Below are 23,708 nucleotides of genomic sequence, written 5' to 3' on the forward strand. Positions count from 1 at the left end.
ATTTTACTTTTAAAGAATTCATCATTGAAATTAAGCTATTTCCTTATAATTCACTATTTGATGTTTTGTATTCACTTCTAACAACTTGATACATTATGCGTCTTCTTATCTTGTGCATTTGTACTCAGAGCCTCATCCTTAAACCTCATTCTCATCAGTGCATTGGTATATAGGAAAAAGTATTCAATGAAAGGCTTATTATACAAAGTTTAAAGCTCTTGTAAATTTCATATAGAAACTTAATCATAAAGTAGTTTTGATTTTTAAAAAGGGCAAATTTTATATTTTAGACTATTGATTTGTTGATTAGCAAGAATATTGTCTCTAGGATAGTTAATGATTCTTTTCAGTCGTAAGGTTTAATGCTTGAACTTTCCACTTGATTTTCATTTCAATACAACTTGTATTTCCATAGGACAAAATGAAAAACTGTTTGTCCTAATAGGTCTTCTTAAGTCGTACATCTTGGAAGTGTACTTTCTACTAATTTTAATTGTGGTTCTTAGTTTGTTGTGGTTTAATGAGTTCATTCTTGTTAAATTTTCTGGTTTAAGTTTACTGTACTCTTCTTTGTGTGATTCTGTGGAACTTTCTTCCCTAAAAGTTTCTTTTGATGATAAAAAATGTCTGAATTTATGGATATTTAAGTCTGACATGAGGAATATTGCTCCATTGTATTAGGCTTCTAGGCCTATTTACCATAATCTAATTACTGCACGGCTGTTATTAGTGATGCTTTTAATTTGAAGCTATTCTACTGTGGAAGGTTCTGTCAGTGTAGTCAGAATATTTCAGTCATATCCATTCATGGATATAGATTTCAGTCTGGTTACTGAACTATTTCTTTGTGCAGGACTTAATGCCCTATTCAATATGGTTATTGCATGGTTTTAAGTAGTTTTACGTAACATTTGATATCTGTTATTGAGGATTTTGTTAGTCTATTCATAAGTTAAGAGTATTGTGAATGCAAGTTCAGTTCAAATAATATTGATTGGGAAAACTTTCATCCTAGTTTTTGCCGCTTATCAAGTTTTGCTAATATTAACCAAGTTCAACTTTCCACAGTTGAATAGTGGCAAGTCTTTTTTTTTGTTCTGGTGATTATATGGAAAGCTTGTGATGAATTTCCATGGTTGTCTTTTTTCTTCTTGTCATTTGTTTATGATGGCCCCAAGCCCACTTTCCACCAAAGCTAGGGCCAGGCAATGGCTGCTAATGACTCAGCAGGTAGACCTATAAGCTCCCCCAAACCTTCCCCATCCTTACCTCACAAGGATGATGAGGTTGCAGACACTACAAGAAACTATCAAGCTTGATTTTGTCTCGAACTCCTGTCCAGAAGATCGCTAGGCAGTGACGTTCCCAATAGGCTACCACAACCCTTCTTATTGGTAATGCAAAGATATCATTTCGAGTTTCTGGTTAGTTATTGTGATGGCTTAATTTGAGTTAATGTGTTATGCTTCAGACTGTTCTTTCAGAACAAGATATCAGAATCCTTGAGGAATAGTTAGTAAAAATTCTTCTAAATGTTTATTGATGTTTGTTTACAAAGCTTGTGGTTTATTGGTTGTTATTGTCATCGCATAGTATCAAGAAAACCCAGCTTTTTCAGAAATCAAATAATCTATTTGGTTTTAAAGTTGTAAGTTGATTCAGTCCTTTGACATCAAAATCTGTATTTTTCTTGTTTTTTACTGCATTTTTTTAATGTGATGATCCTCACCATCTAACTTGATAGTTTTCTATAAGGATAACTTGACTTTCTTTTTGTCTATGCTTCCAGACAAACTTTTTAGTCACACTGAGAGCAGTTTCCTTTATAATCTTTTATCAACGTTTTACTCTTTGAATCTACAAGTAATCTTAGATTACATAAGTCCAGATGACACCCTCATTTTGGATTTAGGTATAGAAGAGACATTGGGAGTAAATTTCTAGAACTATTTAAGAGAATACCAGACTTTTATTTTAAATCTTAAATTTGGCAGCACGTTTAATGGATAGTGACGAGTTTCATATTAGCCAATAATTCTCTTCAATTTATCATTTATCTTAATTGTTTACTAAGTTGATATGTGATGATTTTCGTTCTTTGATGCCATCAATTTGTCTTTAAAGTTTGGTATTGAGAAAATTGCATAAACCAACAGTGGTATTGTGTAATTGAAACTGTAAAAAAAGTTAGGTTTAGTGTTTTGCAATTGATGAGAATGAGTTTAAGATTAGTTTTAAGTGTGTTATTTTTGTGTGTACAAAAGAACTTCTGTATTTTCTTATGTCAAGGTATATAATTCTCATGTAGCCCTTTAATAGTATTTCAAAATTCCCTGGAAATCATGAAATCTTTTTAAAACTCGGCTCTATCACAAGCATTTTGCATTTCGTTCATATTTTTAATAATTCTAGCTAACTGCCTCTCCTGTTTTTTATTGACTTTTTAATGGGGACAGTACACCAATAACCGTTTCGGTGTCTGGTTTTAGGGACAGTAATAGTTTAGAATGTTCACATATGTATTGAAATCCGTAAGTTAAAGTACCGGAGTCCAATAACTTTATCATTCAAAACTTTATAGGGTATGTCAATATTGGAGAAGTAGACAGTAAATGTTTGAAAGAACTAGAGCCCCCTATCTTTATCATTCATAACTTTGTAGGATATATCAATATTGACTAAGTATAGGTGTATGAAAGAACTAGTTGGGTGTTTGTACCTTATGGTTTTTTAAAACATTTTGGGGGATTGTTGGTAATTAAACACTAGCTGAAGATTTGCACAGTATTAAAGTAGTCGCTGAAAGGAAATTATCAAGTAAATACTAAGTGATAGAATAAGGAAGTGAGTTTGGGGTTAGTTCGTTCGATGTAGAACGCCTCGCATATAGTAACGGGCTCTTGCTCAGGGTGAGTTTAGGGTATTGAATCAGATAGGGATGGATAAAATGATTTGATCATTGGAATGAAGTGTTATTTTTTTATTATTATTTTTGTTAGGAGAAAATGAGTTTTTATCGTATGCACATGGTGGATTGGGTTGTATGTGTGTATATATTATTTTTTATTATTATTTTTGCAAGGAGAAAATGAGTTTTTATCGTATGCACATGGTGGATTGGGTTGTATGTGTGTATATATTATTTTTTATTATTATTTTTGCAAGGAGAAAATGAGTTTTTATCGTATGCACATGGTGGATTGGGTTGTATGTGTGTATATATTATTTTTTATTATTATTTTTGCAAGGAGAAAATGAGTTTTTATCGTATGCACATGGTGGATTGGGTTGTATGTGTGTATATATTATTTTTTATTATTATTTTTGCAAGGAGAAAATGAGTTTTTATCGTATGCACATGGTGGATTGGGTTGTATGTGTGTATATATATGGTGAAAGGGTTTGCGTATCACTATGATCAGCAAAGCTGTACTAGTCAGGGCCACCCAAACCAGGTTGGTTTGCTGTGAACAATCAGACGAAAATCTCCCACCATCACCAATCCGCCCTGGCCAGCGTGGTGATGAAAATTGGCCAAATATGAATTGTCTGAGGCCTTTGTCCTGCAGTAGATTGTATACAAGTATGGAGAGCTCTAGATTGGAAATTGCGGTGGTGTAGAATAAAGCGTCAATGATTTGATTTTTTGTGGCCTGATTCTAAGATAGGCAAATTTCTTTAGAAGAATTATAATTATGTGTACGTCTTTGTAGGGCTACATGAACATACCTTGAACTGAAAACATTAAATTTTTAGACCATAATTCAAAAGCTATGAAAAGTTTCAAACTTAAAACATTAAATTTTCTAGACCCTAATTCAAAATCTATGAAAAGTTTCAAGAATTTTCAGTGAAATTAAATCTTACAGAAGTTCTTTTATCTCTGATGCTTAATTCCAATTCCAGACATCCCATTCCCCCTCCTTGATCCTACCCCTACCTAATTTGGAAATGTTAAACCCCCCCCCCCCCACCCAGTCAACGTTCATGTGACTGAGGTCTCCCCACTCCGCCCCCCCCCCCCCCTCTTCTAGTATCAGCATTTGCCATTTATTTCTCTCCATGAAAGGGCCAAAGAGTCCATAAAGTACATCTTGCTTTTAACTACAGTAACCACTGTTCATTTAGGCTGTATATCAGTTTCTCGTATATAGAGGTCGTTCATTCTAACATTGGTGTAATGAGAGCAGTGTCTTTTGAGCATTTGAGTATGTTGTACTGTACTTGTCAAAATATTGGTTACCATGTTGGGGAACTCAGTCCATTTGGTTTTCCATAAGATTTTGTCAAAATAGAGTTGTTTCTATTTTGACAACACAAGTCAAGATCAGTGATTGTCTTGCCATGTTTTGTTTTAAGTTGCTTAAAAGTCTAATATTTTTCAACTTTGTTTTAGAGTTTAGTGTCATATACTTAGTAATTTCAAAATTTCCCTCCAAATTTCTTAAATTCAAAAGTTTCTTGCATTGTTGGAAATTGTAATGTCAAATGAGCAGGTTTTGGTACAATTTTATTTCAAATATGTATGCACAATTTCATTGAAAAAGGGTCAAATGTCTTGTACTGTGTAATGTGAGTAATGTATATTGTAATAACATGAAAAGATTATGATTTAAAGTGCAATCAAGAATAAATGAAAATTTCTAAAAGTTAATGCTAGATTAGCTACAGTAAAACTCTATGGTAGATTTGATGAGACTTCAGTGTAAAAATTTGAGAAAAGTTAGTTTGTGATTAATTTAGTGTTTTAACATTCAGTTCTTAAAGTAATTTGAAGAGAGTCATTCTTATTTCAGTACTTTTTGTAACGTAAATATAAGTATGTTCACTGAAAAGGGCTCCAGCTGGGATCACACTAGTCAGTCTTGTCTCTGATTTCCACCATTTGTGTCTTTGACGCGGAGTTGGGATAAATAAATGCCATAGTCATCTTTAAAAAACTGTGTAATGAGTTTTCAAACATAGACGCTGTGTATGCGTAGCATTTTTTTTTCTAAGGGGTTAAGGGTTTTCTGGCTTAAGAAGTAATTGTTTTAGTATGTTGATCATTGCTCGGGTTTCAGGGAGTGTTTTAAGGTAGAAAACTTCTCCAGACTTGAGGTATTCATTTTCAATTTGATTTTGGTTATAGTAAATGATGTAATTTTTAGTGAATTTTAACTGTAAAATAGAAATGGTTAGAAAAATGTGTTGCACTTTCAGTAAGGAAGGATAATTTAGTTATCTGTAGGAAAGGATAATTTTACCTTCTAATATGATTGAACACTTTCAGTAAGGAAGGCTAAATCAGTTATCTATAGGAAAGGGTAATTTTACCTTCTAATATGTTTGAGTTATTTATCTTACTAATGGTATCATAATAGGTCTAAGTCGAAACTATGACCTCAAGTTAACTTCAACTCTTAACATTATAAAATATGCTAAAAATAGTTAGGCCTACTAAAAGAAATGCTGATGTACAGGAATATACCAAATGTGGAAGTTAGCAGATTAACGTCAACTGTTCAGGTGGATATTTTCTCTACTGCAAATACTAGTCTCGATAAAGAGTATCTTGTGTGAACTAGTAATGTTAGATAGTAAATGCTTGGTAAATATTAAAGCTTTATTCTTTAATAATAAATGTCCCGTTGAGGGTAGTACTATCAGTGCCATACGGTCCACTGCAGGCATTATGGAAAGGTCTTTGTAGCATTTCTTCGGCTCTTAAATTGCACCTTCTTTTTACTCTTCTACAATGCTCCTGTCTCACTTCCTCTCTTTCTCTCCAACTGAACGGTTTTTACCTTATAGATTGTTCATTTAATCACTTAAAAAGGCCCATACAAGATAAAGGAATATTCACTTTCCATATTCCATAATTTTTTTAAGAATAATTAAGAAATCACTTAAAATGTTAAACAATCTTTGATCTGTTTATTGAATTTTATGTATATATATATATATATATATATATATATATATATATATATATATATATATATAAATTAAAATTTTCAGTCACGGTAAATAAGTAAATGTTCGAACTAATTCTCTTGTAGAAGATTAATTACTTAAATATCTTTACGATCAGAACATTACCAATATTTGTACTTGGAATTATTGCGTTGTTAGATGTATAATTTTACAAATTAATACCAAAATATATTGACTGATGACCGAAAGGTAGGAATTCCACATGGATTATGTCTAGACATATATTTTTAAGTTAACGCTTGACGAATATTTAATCTAGCAAGGGAACTTGCAACCTTCACAGATATTTCAGATAATTAAATTTTCATCAGATGTTTGTTAAATGCAGTGATAATCAAAGGATTTAAAAAGAAGGAAAAGATATAAGATTTAGATGAAACATAATTTGAAAAATTTATTTTGAAAAGGCATTAACTGTTTCTCTCTCTCTCTCTCCTCTCTCTCCTCTCTCTCTCTCTCTCTCTCTCTCTCTCTCTCTCTCTCTCTCTCATACATAAACATTCACTTAAGCACATGCAAAATACACTTGAAATTTAGTTTGAAAAATTCACTTTGAAAAGGCCGTTAATATTTTATAGGATGACTCTCTCTCTCTCTCTCTCTCTCTCTCTCTCTCTCTCTCTCTCTCTCTCTCTCTCTCTCTCTCTCTCTCCTCTCTCTCTCTCTCTCTCTTGTAAACAAACACATACATAGATATGCAGACATACAAACTACACTTGTTTTACTATTTTTTTCTGATCCTAACCGTATAACTGTATTAGACAAAAAAGAAAAAAAGAAAGAAAAAAAAAAAACATTTTGGTCACTACCAAGCTGTGATACTGTCCCAGAGATCTTCAGGGAGTTTGTCTGGACAGATATCAATATTTTCACAAAAGTTGACTTAGTTACTGAATACACAGGATTTTATAAGATCTATATTAGAATTCAAATGGTTATTCCCTGTACATCAGCAAAGTGATGATAATAGATAGAGTTGGATGTAGTCATGTATAAACATCGTGTTATACAATCATCAAATGGGAAATTAATATGGTCGATGGTATAGTTATATCTTCTAGAAGCAGGAAAGGAATTGCGTTTTGGATTTGTGTTATGATAGTGAATTTATATATTAGAAAATTCATAGGTTCGTTAGGGGCCAGGAAGCTTTAAATTTCTATTCATCTTCACCTTTAGTTAAAGTAAAGTTAATTTGTAATTCTTTTTTTTATTCATCATCATCTTTAGTCAAGATAAATTCAATTTGTGCTTTGCTTGTACTAGTCCCAATGAGCAAGAAAAGTTTTGGCTCATAACACAACTCTCTCTTATATTAACAAATAGGCCTACATTCAGAAATAACTTCTACTGTAAAACACTATTAATTTTGAGTTTTCAAAGGATAATTTCACGCCACATAACATCGAGGAAGCTGTTTTTAACTCTAATCACGAGGCTATTAATAATGAATTCTCTGAATTAGCCACGAAGGATGTTATCCAAAGACTTTTTAATTACAAACTCTGATTCACGTTTTGTGTTTTTGAGAATTTTAATTCATTTACCGTTTTGTATACATTATCGATATTCGCGACTATTCTTGAATTCCATACGAAGCTTTGAAATATCTTGTTTTATTTTTTTCTCTTAAATAGTGCAATTAAGTTTTTTCCCCTCGTTTTTAAAGAATGATATATAGAGATAAATGTATAATCTTATAACTAATGATAATAATTAAACCGAAATTTATTTGAATCTAAATTAATTTATTTTTAGAAAACTGTGTATTAGGGAATTCCCAGACTTTCTACTCGAAAAGGGATGTAATCTAATAACCAGAATTCATTCAAGTCCAAAATAATTTATTTTTAGTTGAATGTTTATAAGGGAAATCCCAGACTTGCTACGAGAAAAAAAGTTGTAATCTGATAATTAATGATAATTAGTAAACCATAATTTATTCAAATCCAAATTAATTTATTCATAGAAAAATATTTATAAGGGAAACCCTAAATTTGTTACTCGAAAAAAGTTTATATTGCGCTAAAGCATACAGTCAAGTTAATTTCTGTATCACTACTTTATAAACATTTGGTTTCGTGGCTTTTTATAGATTCCTTTCGTGGCTAATCTTTTATACAACATTTGTAAAGTATGGCTATATTTTTTCCTATATTATTGGAAGGTTAAATTTTAGTTATATAAGATTTCTTGTTAAAAAATAAATCCAGGAATTAATTTCTATGAGATTTTAAGAATATAAGATTATCTATTTCCCAAAGTTTCAAATATGATGAATTGGATATTAAGGATCATGAAAGTTTAAAGATTTTGGCCCTACGTATCTAAAAGTGTTTTATTACTAATGATCTATATTAATGCATTAAATTGCCACGTTTCCCTAATTAGAGTTGTAATAATGCAGTTCTTAGGGTGATAGACGAATCATTAATTTGCTAAAATTTTCAATTTAATTCTTTAGTCAACTGAAATACGAAATTTAAACAGCTTCGTTTACTAATTATCGAATGTATATACGTTACCATATATATAACTGGATTTTAAATCATTCTCTCTCTCTCTCTCTCTCTCTCTCTCTCTCTCTCTCTCTCTCTCTCTCTCTCTCTCTCTCTCTCTCTCTCTCTCTCACACACGCACACATCTTCAATACGGGGTTTATTAGTTATTTTCAAGTTGAACTAAAAAAGTAAAAAAAAAAAATAAAAAAAAAACAAAGTTCCGTAGATTTCCATGAAATTTTTATATCAAAAAGTAAAAATAAAGTTCACAGACTTTTATGAAATTGTCTTCATAATGCAGATATTTTTCTCTTGTTAGGTAAGAGCCATGGATTTTGCAGGTAGTTAATTGTAACTTAAAACTTCAGGTAGGCTACTCGAATATGCAAGCCAATTTCATTTAAAATTGTTCAGTTATAGACGTATTAAAGATAGACTATCTCTCATTGTAGTGATTTAGTGTTAGATTCGCATACCAAAAGGTCTGTATTTGAAAACTTCCTTGCACAGCTCTCAAGTTGACTAGGCTGTCCACGTGTAAGGTGAATGTGTACTTCGGTCCGATCTGACTGTCTGCTGGGGGAAGTAGCAATGGTGGTCAGGGCAGTAGTCTTGCACGTCTCTTCTTTTTTACCTAATTCGATCAGGGGCATTAAGTGGGACGAGACAGAGAACCATCCTGGCTCACTGTGGGATCTTAGCTGTAGGCCTTTAGGACTAAAGTTCACTACACCCTTTTTTGTTTCAATTAAAATATAATGTTTCCCTCCCATTCAATTATAAGATTCTGGTGAAATAGTACTTAAATTATGACTTAAGATTACTACACGCTTTTCTTGTGCTTTTTTTTTTTTATTAGAATGTAATATTTCCCTCCAATTTAACCGTAAAACTTGTTAAAAATTTACCAATTTTTATCTCATTCAAAAAATTGTAGTCTCTTTGATCTACCATAAAATTGCACTAAATGTAAATGTTGTATTAACTTCAAATGATTTTCATATCCTTGATGCCTTTATTTCATAATCAATGCATTGTTGTTTATGTAAGATTTATAATAAAGTATATAATGAAAAGAGAAGGAAAAGGAAAGCATTCAAGGGCCTGGTAACTTTGCCTGTTCAGAAAAAGATTTTGATAGTCTCTTGTTACCAGTTGGGAAAGGGGTTGGCCTTGGTGGGCTTTCCTTTTCCTCCTCTTTTTTAAAACTTTATTATATTTTGGTGAACGTGTTACTCACTTACATTGTCATGACACTTTACCTCACCTGGAAAACTTTAAAGTATCCCAGATAATAAATTATAGAAAACGAGAAATCTCGTTTTCTATGATTCCATGAATGGGTGCTTTTAAGTTTTCACAGAAAATGGACTTAATTTTTGTTAACCATTTTCGTCAATGCCTCTAAGTGCATATTTTAATTGTAAAATCAATTGTACTGAAACCCTGTCTTATGTATGACATCAAATTTTCAACAATAAAAGATTTATTATGACATATTTCCTTTGTTTTAACCTCTGCCATTTTTTGAAGTTTTTCTTGAAAAACTAGTCGAACAGTTTCATGCCAACGTCCAAAGTATAGCAACTTTAAAGTAATACTTTTTAGAGATTTTATTAAGTCTAATAAGCAACTTAAACAATGAAATAGCATGACAAAATCACTGACATGACTTGAAGGCAAATGGTTGACCAAGTGGACGAGTTGTCCAACATTCAGAAGCCAATTTTGACAAAGTACCAATATACTTATAATGCTTGTAAGTGCTGCTCTCATACCACCAATGATAGAATGTCCGTTTTCTATATATGAGAAAATGGGAAGCAAGCCTAAATGAACACAGGGTTACTATGGAGTTAAAAGCAGGATGTATTTTACGGGGACTTATGCCCTGATTGGAGAATACAGGCAGTTGCTGGTGATAGAAGGGGGAGGGGGCGGGGCGGGTGGGGAGAATACTCGGGCACATGAACGATGACTAAGGAGAATACTCCATGATACTGATTTTTTCATTTTTTTTTATTTTTCATTTTTTTTCTTCTCAATTTTAGATGTAAAAGACCAATGTAATAAAAACTACGTAATATCATTTGGTAATTTTATTTCTTGTCACTTTTACATAGTTTATAACCAAAATATTTTTTTTAACATCACAAGCTCACAGATTTTTCATTTTTAACATCACAAGCTCAAAGATTAATCAAACTTTAGTTATTTTCACCTTTTCTTCCATAAGTATTACTCAGTTTTTGTTTATACTGATACTGTCACAGCAAGTTGCATGTATACCATATATACAACTTGCTGTGACAGTATCTATGTAAACAAAACCCGATTAATACTTATGGAAGAAAAACTTGAGCAATATCTATGGGATCACAACAGCCACACAATAAACGCTTAACTAATTAATTCCCTTCTATTTAAATTGTTAATCGTAACCTCATGAATATTAAGAGCATCAATAAGTTAAGAGTTCAAATGCTACTAAAGTTTTCCCATAAGTCCCACGTCTCAAATGTTTACCAGCTCTATACACTACTTGAAAGTCAGTAGTAATAATAAGTCATGAAAGTCAGTAGTAATAATAAGTCAAAGGTAAACTAAACTGTTTAGACCTAAACATCCTTACTACCATAGACAACTTGAACTGTATGCATATAGATTGACTGAATTTAATTACGATATAACAAAAACCCTCATTTAAAAAAAAAAAAAAACTAAAAAACTCATTTATAAAAAACTATCAAAAACTATTTGAAACAAGGTCTTCAAAGATTTTGTCCAAACTATAAGCTCACCTTAGTTCATTAAAAAATAAAATTTCTTTTTTTACTTTGTAAAAAGACATTTGTTTAAAATTAACTCAAAATCCTCTTACGAATATTGAACAATCAAAAATTATATCTGGTGTATTATATTTCATTTGACTAATTGACATCCGCACCCCCCTCATAGTAAGGATATTTAGGTCTTCAAATTTGTACTAAATAGCTAGCCTAATACAGCTTTAGAATGGCAAAACTGCAAATGCATATACTTCATTACTAATAGTTTATTTCAAGTGCTTCAAATGTCCCATCTGGTTGGTGTCTAAGGGTGGTCTTAATTTCATAACATTACTTTAACATAAATCCTAATTTTGACTACACCTAATTCTAAAGACTAATGCTCACTAAATGAATGAAAACTTTGCTCTTCCATCAATATACATAAAACACTAAACCAGAATTAATTTATTGATAAACTCTTTCTAGATGCGTTCCCTAATTATCTACTTCGACTTTACCATTTCATTAAGACTTTCTAAAAGAATCAGAATTAGTGCCTGAATATTTTCAATACATTCCTTGAAATAGGAAAAACGTTACGAACTTTATTCATGAAATTGATAACTTGTTATATTTATTCCTAATAAGCCAAGTGCTTAAGAAAGGAGCTATGAAATACTTATTTAATTTATAAAGTTTCCCAAGTTCCTTATAAACTAATTACCTAATCTAACCAAGTTTCAAAACTATACCCCCTAAGGTTCAAACACTAAGAAAAAAAAAAAAACAACTTTTCATGAAATTAACACCTTAGATTTAATCCTGAAAATTTAAGTACCCTTCCCTAAAAATTCCCTTTTAAGTGATTTAAAAAAAAAAAAAAAAAAAAAAAAAAAAAAAAGTTAACTTTCTGTACCAAGTTCCCTTATCATCATTTTCCTCTAAAATATTAGTTTAGAAACTATGCCCTCTAATGTTCAAACTAATCCAAATATAATTCAAAAGATTTTTAACTTACTGTTCATTGAGTTACTTCCCCTCTACGAAATCTATTTCCAGGCTCTTATTTGAAAATTATTATTTTACTTAGATTGCAACCTAAACCTACAGAAAACTATGCTAAGATGGCAGTAATTCTACCTAACAAAATCAGATCACTCAAGCAATTAGGGACACTTGAAACCACACTATAAACATTGTCATCTTCAAAGCAGTTTTGTTCATCTAGGGCATAAAATCACTGCTCCATTCAGAACTGCCATTTGTCAGTGTTTAACTTATATGGTTACTTCAAAACAAGAATCAAGACGTGTGACTGCATTAGACAACTTAGTTTTTTATAGTTTAAGTTGATTTACATAGTCACTATAACATATCAAATAACCAAAAACTTTTGGATACAACTTTAAACCATGAGGAGAATTAATAGATAATTTAATAGTGGATTTTATTAATTGTTATACAAAATTATAGTTGGTACTATCAAACCAATTCTGTATGAGAGAGAGAGAGAGAGAGAGAGAGAGAGAGAGAGAGAGAGAGAGAGAGAGAGAGAGAGAGAGAGAGAGAGAGAGAGAGAGAGAGAGACAAAGTAACAAGAATTTTTGCAACAGTCTTTAAACGTCAATTGGAGAATGTGATAACTAACAAATTCCTTATCGTTTGTTAAGGCATATTCGTGTTTCACCAGATTTAATTGAATTATGCGATAGCATTACTTAAAACAAATTGTGCAAGTTGAAAAATTTATATATTCTTACTTCATAAGGTGGTCTACCTTCTTTATATATGTTATTACGACAAACTAATAACACGCCAAATATGCGTGATAAATGTAGACACACATGACTGATTACAAATATTGCCTTATGTCAGCTGCAAAAAAAAAAAAAAGAAAAAAAAAGTCAAATTTGCAAAGTACGCAAAATTTCTCGTCTACGTATATTCAAAGAGTTAAATTTAAATAAAAAATGCTTAAATATATAGCATGAGATTGCAACATTCTAAATTTAGATGAAAAGAAATAAAAGGAAAGAAAAGATGTTATGGTATAGCAACAAATTGTAAACAGTAATATTATACTTCAATCACATTAGCCATATATTGTAAATGTCATAACAGTCAAACGTCAAGTAACTTGTTCAGAGTAAAATAAATATTAGAAATATGCTTGGAGCCCTTAAGGAAACACTTTTTACAATGAATTAAGAAAATTACGAAAAGAAAACTACTTTGAGTTTAAATACGTAAGATAATTATATATGTAATCTTAAATGCTTTCTATAAGACAAGAATTTCAGGTGCATGTTTCCTTAAAAGACCAAGACAAATAGAATTTGCAATTCTCATTATCAGTCTCATATTCAATAGTTCTCTATGCAAATTTTTTAATAAACCAATGATTTTAAATATTTCATATGAAAGGTAATTTCAAGCTAAGAACACTGGCAATCTTTATGGCTTTTGAGTAAATTTAGTCACAGTTAAACTATCCTGATTTAAAATTTCAGAGATAATGAAAAGGAATTTGGTTACCAATAGTCCTTTTGAATTTAAATATTGTATGTATTTGAGAAATGCTATTGCTATCTAACCATACACTGACTAAATTTCAAACTATGTAAAAAAAATTATTTACACCCTAAGAGATCTTCAAAACTGATTAAGACCCTTCTTGAAAAAACTATGATGACTTAAATGGTTACTTTTAACAAGATAATTGTTCGGTCATCCATATTGCAAAATTTCGATATTGTAAACAGATGAAACTACTTATCAAAAATGATTAACTGAAAAGAGCTAAGGCCAAAAATCTTTAAACCTGATAAACTGATGACTTAAGAATTCATCAAAAAAGTTTAACTGAAGAGCTAAGGCCAAAAATCTTTAAACCTAATAAACTGATGACTTAAGAATTCATCAAAAAAGATTAACTGAAAAGAGCTAAGGCCAAAAATCTTTAAACCTGATAAACTGATGACTTAAGAATTCATCATAAAAGTTTAACTGAAAAGAGCTAAGGCCAAAAATCTTTAAACCTGATAAACTGATTACTTAAGAATTCATCAAAAAAGTTTAACTGAAAAGAGCTAAGGCCAAAAACCTTTAAACCTGATGACTTAAGAATTCATCATAAAAGATTAAGTGAAAAGAGCTAAGGCCAAAAATCTTTAAACCTGATAAACTGATTACTTAAGAATTCATCAAAAAAGTTTAACTGAAAAGAGCCAAGGCTAAAAATCTTTAAACCTGATAAACTGATGACTTGAGAATTCATCAAAAAAGTTTAACTGAAAAGAGCTAAGGCCAAAAATCTTTAAACCTGATAATCTGGTGACTTATGAATTCCATAAAATTAACCCTAACAAAACAAAAAAAAAATAATCTAAACTTTTAATGAAAATGTCAATAGGTAAATATCAATGAGTAATGTCAATATTTAGAAATTAAGATTTGAATAGGCAAATAATTCCCTTAGTACTCTACATGACTTAAGAGACAAGCCTGATAAGATTGCCAGATTAATTACTAGTCATGAATTTAAATGAGAATTGCAATTCTAAAGCACAAATTTATATAATCTTAAGTTTATATCCTTTTGCTTAGGAACTCTTCGACAAGAGTTTCAAAGAAGTTGAAGAGATCTGCGGCAGGTTTTCTGTCTTCAAGCAGCTGGTCCTACTTCATTCAACAGGGCTCAGGATCTCAACGGTAGAAGTTCATATTTGACTCCAGAATTATTTCCTTCCCAGCTAGATTACTCACCTGTAAAAAGAAAAAACATTTTATTAACTCAACCAAACTTAAATGTTACAAAGATTAGTTTCTTGTAAACCCTTTGCTAGCAATGGGCCTACAAGATTCGATGAAGTAGAAAAATTAAATTAATTTTCCTGACACCTTAAAGCAAATACAGTATAAGTCATATGGTAAAAGTCTAAAACTCTGTACTATCTCTTATCAAAATAAGTATCCCATTAACATGTTAAAATGTATTTCACCACCTTCATTAAAGCTAATTAAATCGACCCTGTCCCTGGAACTGGCACATCATCCTTACTCGAACAGCTAATAAGCTATATATGCTAAACCAGTAATTCTGAACTATAATAGTCTAATAGTACATTAAATATCAGAATTCCATCCAACGACTAGTACCTATGGCAATACTATGTTCTAGTTACTTTTCTTCCATCCTCATTTCAGTGTAGCTACAGTAATTTGAAAAATTTAACTTCGATCTTAAAGATTTCGTCAACTGTCACGCTTTATCAGATATTTAGCATATGTTACACTTCAGTAAATTGGCAAATAAATTTAACTGTAGTTTGTCAACTGAACAACGTTGGTACTTCGAATTCGTAATTACAATCTTCCTACTACATATTTGGTCTAACTTTAAAACCATAAGATGACCCAATATAATGACCAGTTTTCCTAATACACGTTACGAGATTAATAGATTAATCAAGCAAGCCTTACAGTTCCACAACTATATGGAAAAACTATTTTCCTAGTAATCCCTTCTGGTATACCATGAAATTTGTCTACTATCCAGCCCTACTCTGATTAACTAGCTTCAACACTACAAACCTAAATAACAAATCAGCCAAACTAACTTAAACTGGAAAAACCTAATTTAACATTCGTCTGCAACCCAATTTGAATCCATCAACTTTCGACTCCTATCCTTAAACTCATTCGCTGACAAAGACTACCGGTAAATACTTACGGCTCCCATACTACTAGTATATGACAAAATGATCCTTCAATCGTGCTTTGACATTTCACTGATAACTAAATACAATACCAACCACTAATTATTTAAAACTACTTTTTCATCTGTTAAAAATCATTTACCCAAGCTTTACGAAGATAAGTTTAATAATTTGCCCAAACTTTTAAAAGTTAATTTAAAAACCAGATTTTCCTTGAATAATTAGACTAAACAGTTTTACTGTAGTCTGTCAACTGATTAAATTAATCGTTTGACCCTTTTATATCTACTCCGTCAACTAACCAACAGTTTAAAGTCACATTTTTCCTTTCTGAAATATTCAACACAGTTTTGACAAACATTCTAATTTTCCATATTCATTGAGAACTTTTTTTTCTTTAAATGTAAACATAAAACTATTCATTTTACCAAGTGATTTTGTTACTAATTCAAATAATCCTTTGGTTTGGACAATAAGTGATTAACATTCTATGAACTTTAGAAATAAAAAAAATATTTAGAAAAACTTTATATAGTACCAAATAACATTTGAGATTTGATGAGTGCTCTGGTTTAGAATCTTTTTATTCATATTTCTCTCAAAAAGGACCCTTCAATTAGTATATAACATATTAGCCTTTAAGCTGACTAATAAAAAAGCATAACACTTCTAGAAAACCTTTTTATTAAAAATTATAAATTACTAACTTACCTTATGAATTTCCATTTTGTGCTTGGCAGATTTCTTGAGATTTTTATCATTAGATTACTGCGATGTAGTTTGTTATCTGTAGAAGTTCAAGCCATACCTGAAAAAGAAAATTTGAATTAGATAAAACAAAAAGGTGCTCTAGTAATATTTAAAATTTGTGCTCTAGTAATTTCTGAAATTTGTTGGTAACATTTAGTTCGCTATAATTAGATTATTAAATTTGTTTACTTAGCTGCCCTATCAAATAAGACTCTCTTCACTCTAAATTAGTCTAAGACTTACAAGCATACTTTCAATATCCTCACATTTTAACTAGAACTAACTTTTTCAATAGCTACAAGTACATACGATCTTGAATCATAAAAAACAAGCTTATTGTAATCCTCTAAGCCATCTCATTTTTACTGCAACCGGTGAACAAATAACACCCCTGCACCTTTACTGGTTCGAAAGCATAAAGCTAAATCAACTCTCAAGGGTCTATGCCTCTATGGTATACTTTGTTCTACTTATTAAAATTGGTACAGGGCAGAGATGCTTTCATATCCCATTTGCAAGACCCCAGCAACGCTTTTATAACTTTATAGCTAAGATTTTTTTTTTTTTAAATTCAGAATTCAGAATACAAGCAATTCTGTCAATGAAAAATATTTAGGTGGGGAGGATCATCCGAGGATGTAATATCCTATAGTCAATTTGTTTAGTGAGGCAGATTTAAAGAGACTCGTAGGGGTGCCCTTATAGCTCTTGAAAAGTTTCCTGATCGCAGATTGGGTGGACAAGATGATTCTAACCAATCAGATAGAAAACTTTTCCCGAACTAAAGGGGCACCGCTGCGAGTCTATGCAAATGCGCCCCTTTAAAAAAAAATTGAGTATAGATGACATTATCAAAATAATTCTTACTACGGTTTGACATACTATCCAAATACTTTCACTGCCCTAATTTTAAGCTACATAACTTAAGGCATTTAGCACCTAAGGTCTACACACAAGGCAAGAATCAAGTATATTTCTACATTTGAGCCAGAAACCAAGGAACTGGACCGGAAAGCAAGGAACTGGGGCCCCGCAAAAAATTTTGCAATTGCATTATGAAGGAACATTTGAGACTGCACAGCAAGATTGAACGAAGCGGGGACAGTTACAGTAGAAAAATATTCTAAAACCTCCCCCTTGATGCTGATTCCCTATATTTTGACAAAAGTAAACTACCTTACATATTGCATGAAGAATTTCTACCTTGAGGAGCAACCCAACCCAACAGGAAATGGCTGCATGGGAACAAAAGTAATGGCATAAGATATAAGATTCAGCCGCCCACCATTACCAGACTTCCACAACAACATTCAACACATTTAAAGATTCTTACTGACAATCGCAGTGATTTATTCATAAAATTAATCTCAGTTAACGTTTTCTAAATTCTAGTTAGTAGTATTAGATAGTTTACCTTGTGAAAGTGATTATTCATATTTCTAGTTGGTGAAAGTTTTAATTTTTTTTAAAGTTTTATTCAATAAAACAGTTGCTACTACAGTATTGAGTGTGATCTATGGTTAAAACCACACAAGATCGAAAATGGTACTAAAATTAGTCAATCTTTATCAAAGAAATAAAATCCACATGTTCCTACATAACATATAATACATTTGACTACATTTTAATTTGCTATTTATTGGCATTAGATGGGGACGCTAATTTGCTATTTATTGGCATTAGATGGGGACGCTGATTCATATGTGGCTCTCCCTATATCAGCAGAAAGTTCATGAACCCATAAAAACACCAAAGATGAATTCCCTGGCCCCAAAAAACCGTACATACATAACTTTCAATTAAAATTAATTCTTGTTAGGAGAGTTTTCGCTCCGTGCGGGGGTGGTGATTAAAAAAGCTAAAATTTAAAAAAACATCTGCAATTAAAATGCTTCCGAATCCTTGAAATATTAATTTCCCATCCCCCAAAAACCCCTACATCAAAATTTGGGAGCCCTACAAATATCTAGGCCATAAACTAAAATTTCAGATTTCGGGGGCGGCAGATTTTTAGGGCGCTCCCCCCAATTCCGCCCACATCAGGAGGTATACATTGACTAAATTTTTCTTTTAACATCCCTAGAAGACATTTCAATTAAAATTTAGTGCTATACTCCACGATCACGACTAATGGGCTTTTGACCCAACTAATGTTCATCGCATACAACTACAAAAACCTTAATTGAGCTTATTTACCTGTATGGTCGTACACCAAATGAACTGGTTTGCTGCTGAATTTTGTCTTGCAGTTTGCTTCAATCGATATTTGAAATTTTCTTGTTCCTATGTTCTGGCTAACAAAACGATTGTTAGCCAACAAAACGATTGTTAGCCAACAAAACGATTGTTAGCCAACAAAACGATTGTTAGCCAACAAAACGATTGTTAGCCAACAAAACGATTGTTAGCCAACAAAACGATTGTTAGCCAACAAAACGATTGTTAGCCAAGTGAGGTAGTATCTAGGTTTAAATATTTAATCACTTAGTTCAAACTGGTTTTTGATCGACCTTCGCTCTCTTCGCTCAATTCCACATTATTCCATTGTTCTACTGATATGGAAGGCGGTACATTGATGTGTTGTGCATGCTAGCTATCTGGACTAATATTTATCTTATAATCTAAATCACTTAGTTCAAACTGGATTTTGCTCGACCTTGGCTCTTCTCAATTCAACATTATTTCATTGCTCTTCTGTTATAGGAGGCGGTACATGGATGTGTTGTGCATGCTAGCTATCTGGACTAATATTTATCTGTCATTTAAATTACATTGTTCAACTGGTTTTTAATCGGCCTTGACCTCTTCGCTCAATTCAACATTTCATTGCTCTTCTGTTATAGGAGGCAGTACATGGATGTGTTGCGCACACTAGCTATCTGGACTGGTATTTTTATTATTATCTAAGTCACTTAGTTCAAACTGGTTTTTTATCTACCTTCGCTGATCACTTTATCTTTTTAGAAAGTGTTATAATAGTGACCTAAAAAAGCCTGAATACAAATACTAGCGAGATAAGATACAGAGCAAAATATTAACTGGAAAGAAATTATTTTCACACACCAAGGCCCGCCTGAACAGACTTCTAGTGTCTGATGGAGGGCGAGAAATAAACCCGTAAATCCTAAAACCAAAAACCAAAACCAAATCAACAATTTTATTGCTCTGCTATAGCAGGTGGCACATGGATGTGTTGCGCACACTAGCTATCTGAACTAGTATTTTTGCTATCATAATCTAAATCACTTAGTACAAACTGGTTTTTTATCTACCTTCGCTGATCACTCAATTCAACAATTTCATAGCTCTGCTATAGCAGGTGGTACTTACCTATGTTGTGCACGCCAACAATCTGAACTAATATTCATCTGTTATAATCTAAATCGGTTCTAGGACATTTGCGTACTGGACGTTTGCGTCCCCGGACATATGCGTACCTGTATGTGTGTTTTAGGCCTACTTTTTCTTTAAAGCTTTTCATTTTTACCTTCATACTTTTACACAGTAAATTTATTTATACCTTAATCCACCCTGAATATGCATATGATTTAATGGCATCAAATAATTTAGATTCTTCATACTCTGACAATAATAATTATACCTTTAGCCATACTTGACACGAAAGGACAGACATCAATATTTCAGTTGCACGTATTATTACCTTTAAAAACTTTATAGAAATTAATGACATACAATATATTACACAAGCAAAATTAAAAAAAAAAAAGCTTAGTAGTTCACCACTATATAAACGAAGTTTATGAAAGAGCAAAGTCCAATATATTACACAAAATAAAAGAAAGTCTAGTAGCTCACCACTATGTAAACGAATTATATATATATATAAAAAAAACTGAGGTTGAACTGCCGTGCATAATTAGTCTTCTGCTTTTAAAGAAATCAGGAAGTGTTTTCAAAAGGTCTACGCGAATACAAAAGTAAAATGATAGTCAACTTCTGTATATCAGTAGTTTTATGCCATATATCTTATTTAGTCATTAGTAGCTCTGCAATCGAGCGATAACATACATAAGTACAGACAAGACAGTCACTTCCATATCTTTTAACAAATATAATTGGTCACTAAAAACAAGCACTGGTACGCATATTGCCGGGACGAAAAAGTCTGGGGACGCATTTGTCCGGGGACGCAATTAGCCGGGACAAAACTGTCCGGGACGCAAATGTCCTACCACCATCTAAATCGCTTTGTTCAAACTGGTTTTTGCTCTGCCTTGGTTCGCTTCACTCGCTATTCAAGACTTCATTGTTTTTCTATTCTGGCAAGCAGTAGGCTACATGGATGTGCTGCACACGTCAGCAATGTGGGCTATAGTGTTACCATTGTAATTACCCAAATCGCTAGTTCAAACCGGCTCTTGCTCTGCCTTGGCTAGTTTATCTCGCAATTTAACAATTTCACTGCTCCTCTATTCTGACAGGCGGTAAAATAATTAAATTTCTATCATAGTACTTTGAATTGAATACAAGCTACTTTTACTAACGTTTAAAATACAAAACCAAAATGAACCAAAATATCTAAAAGAATGTCTGAACAAACGAACTAGAAACAAATTTTACCATAAGACAGGTGACAGTATCGGAAAAAAGAACAAATAGTAAATTTGGTGAAGGGGCTTTTAGCTACTGTGCGCCTAGACATTATAATAAACTGCCAACTGAAATGAAGGACCTAAAGGGAGCAATTGAATTTAAGAAGAAACTAAAGACATTACTTTTCACAAGATCATATAATTTGGAAGATGCAACAATCAAAGAATTTTATAAGTTATAATGAAAATGTTTCGTTAGATGATTTATATGGACCCGCCCGAGTATAGTTCACTCGACTTCAGTGGAGGTTGGCTTTAAAACCAAAAGAAATAACAAGAAACAAGAAATATTGTGTAATTTACGGAATAAAGGAGTTCAAAAGGACGAGTTTAAACTTTTTTTCTCCACTCTGCTCGAACATGGACTTCAATTTCGCATTATCAGACTATATAAACAATTTCAACCCTAATCATTTCTAGTAGCAAAATTAGAGCTGTAATTGAATTTTATATTCTAACATTGAAAAATAACCAAGAGATTAAAATATAAATTGTTGGTTACTTTGTTCGAACAATTTATTACAGCAGCACCACCTGTTTTTTTTTTTTTTTTAACTATGCGCCAAAAGAAAAGGAGCAAAACTTTTTTTATTTTGATATCTAACTTCGATCCGCCATGAGTATATTGGATTCAAAATGGCGTATTTGCAAAGATCTATCCAATTATGAGTTCCAATGGTCTATCAACATTATACTATCCAAGGAAACCCTTACTTATTTGACTAATTTATGATTATCGAAAGTACTCTACAGTACGATAAATGATCCCAAGTGTAAATGGTTGAAATGCAGAAACATGAAAAGTGCCAAACTATCAGATCGTAAACTATCTTATGATACTGGTAGCATTTTATACACCAACATTTACTTGTAATCTATGGCAAATTTTATTTATACCTATAACAAGCAGTAATATACAAGGTACTGGGTGCTACTTTATTAACCTTAGCCACGATATTAATTGTAAAATAGCTAATTTTTTTTTCAAAAACCGGTAATCGGTAACAGTTTTGGATTCGCTTACTAACCATCTCAGTTTCTCCCCAATAACGTCAGCCGGGTGACAAAATAGCTTTTTATTTTTTGCTGACAAGTTCCTCAGAGATCTCCATTATTGATAATTCAATCTTTAAGCTGTCGTAATTTACTTAAATGGTACAGCATTCAATTTGTCATATTTTGACAATAAAACTTGGACATTTGGTTTCATCACAGATTCTTTAATCCGAGCTATCAAAATAACCTTACTCATTTGGAAGTTCCTTATGTACCACCGTTTCTACTAAGACGACTATGACTACTATGTCACTTTCTCAGAAGAAATTTAGAATGGTAAATATAATTTATCACAATTACAAATTAAGAAAGACACTTGGGTGAAAGGGCACAGTAATATTAAAGGTCACAGTATCCTGTAGAGAAGGGTCGCAAATGGTGTAGAAAAGGGACAGCGACCCCCAATGGTAGGCGATATAATTAAGCTCTTAGTATGTTTTGACACTTAAAACTTAAACTTTGCACCTAACATGATTCCTTCACTTTGTTCCGGACTATCATATCTGAACTATTGACAATTACGACAAATATGGTATACCCAATACAAAAACATTTTGAAAGTTCACTTGAACAGTACCGAACACAGCACAAAATTTCTCATAAAAACCAAGGTCAGCAGACAGTATTGCCTTTCACAATTTAAGTGTAGGACACCCACACTCAATTGTAGTACAGACATAAGTTAAAAACCTATGTCCTGACATACCAACCTACCTTAGCAGAAGTAGTATTTGGAAACAAACGAAGTTTAGACGTACGCACACTGACACCACAAAGCAAACTGAGGACAAAATTATTGAGGTTAAATTTCAGGTCTGTCCACTAGTTAACAGCCAATCAGAAGCGCCTGAGTCTTTCAGTTCTAACAAAGTCGAAGATGGCGGCTCCTGATTGGCTGGAGAAGAAACAAGAGCACCTCGGTGAGTATAAATTAATTACCATACCAGCAGTTTTCACCAAGAGACAAGTAACAAGGTGACAATGGAATTAGATAGTTTTATTGTTGTCTGAATTAATTTAGTCATATGGTAAGCAAGATAATCCGTACATTAATATATACAAACGAATAAAAAACTCAGAGAGAGAGAGAGAGAGAGAGAGAGAGAGAGAGATCAATTAAAGCGAGAATCAATGTATCCTTCCCCATCTTGGACATCCTATTTTCTGGGGGTTAATTTTGGTAAAAATATCAGAAATTAAGAATTAGCAAAAAAAAAAAAGAAAAAAAAAGATAAAGAAAATTCAGTTAGTATAATGTTTATCTAGCATATTCTACAACAAATCATATATTGAAACTATTGCAGAAAATATCCAGTTTCAATG

The 23,708-nt window shown here is 32.0% G+C and overlaps 1 long non-coding RNA gene across 1 annotated transcript; it reads right to left on the reverse strand.

The window, feature by feature from the left end:
• Positions 1-12,685: 12,685 nt before the first annotated feature.
• LOC137620267 (uncharacterized) lies at positions 12,686-23,243 on the reverse strand. The gene is made up of 3 exons (XR_011040037.1): positions 23,100-23,243; positions 16,678-16,774; positions 12,686-15,013 (listed from the first exon to the last, which is right to left on the reverse strand). It is a non-coding gene; the product is annotated as an uncharacterized lncRNA (long non-coding RNA).
• Between the last annotated feature and the right edge of the window lie 465 nt (positions 23,244-23,708).

This window comes from Palaemon carinicauda, chromosome 26, assembly GCF_036898095.1.
Source record: "Palaemon carinicauda isolate YSFRI2023 chromosome 26, ASM3689809v2, whole genome shotgun sequence".
Classification (NCBI taxonomy): Eukaryota; Metazoa; Arthropoda; class Malacostraca; order Decapoda; family Palaemonidae; genus Palaemon; species Palaemon carinicauda.